This window comes from Sinocyclocheilus rhinocerous, unplaced genomic scaffold (genome assembly GCF_001515625.1).
Source record: "Sinocyclocheilus rhinocerous isolate Xijiao unplaced genomic scaffold, SAMN03320098_v1.1 scaffold2298, whole genome shotgun sequence".
Taxonomy (NCBI): Eukaryota; Metazoa; Chordata; class Actinopteri; order Cypriniformes; family Cyprinidae; genus Sinocyclocheilus; species Sinocyclocheilus rhinocerous.
Window position 1 is genome coordinate 392,444 of NW_015627548.1, and position 714 is coordinate 393,157.

The following is a 714-nucleotide window of genomic DNA, read 5'->3' on the forward strand; positions in this document are numbered from 1 at the left end:
TGGGCCGCTATTATAGCTGTGGCCAGGGTCCCACCTGGCTCCTCCTCCTGCTCCGGTTCCCTCCTGTCGTCTCCCTGGCTCCTCCCTCCATCGTCACCTCCCTGGACTCTGTTAGCCGTCCTCCTCCTGGAAGTCCGTCCTCCGCCGGAACCTCCACCTGTCTGCTCTGCCTGCCAGCCCTTTGCCTTCCCCTGTCACCATCTCGCATCCTCTGCTTTGTCCTCCTCCTAGTCCCCCTCCGCCCCTCCCTCTGTTTCTACGGTGCGAGGACGCACCTTCCGGGAGGGGGGAGTAATGTAACGCCCCTGTGTCCTTATTTGGTTGTTCCTGTCCTCATTATTAGTTAATTACCTTGATTGTGCTCACCTGTCTGCCCCTCGTTATCCACCCTATATTAGTTCCTGCCTCCTGTAGTCTAGTTTGTCGGTTATTGTGAATGTTACCCTGAGTGTGTGTGTCTCATCTACCCGTATCTGCCTTGTTGTCTCTACATTAAACATCCTTATTTGAATCCTTGTCGTCCTCGTCATCCTGCCTGCCTCCACACACCTTGACCGTGACACACACTGGTCTCCTAATCTATTTATCGTGTGTTATAAAATAACTATAAAGGACCTAATTATAGTCAGAGATACAGACACCGATGTAATTTAATGCAAACGTTACCAGCTTGACAGGAGCTGAAAGGAAAATCCGTGTCTTGCCCCATAGACT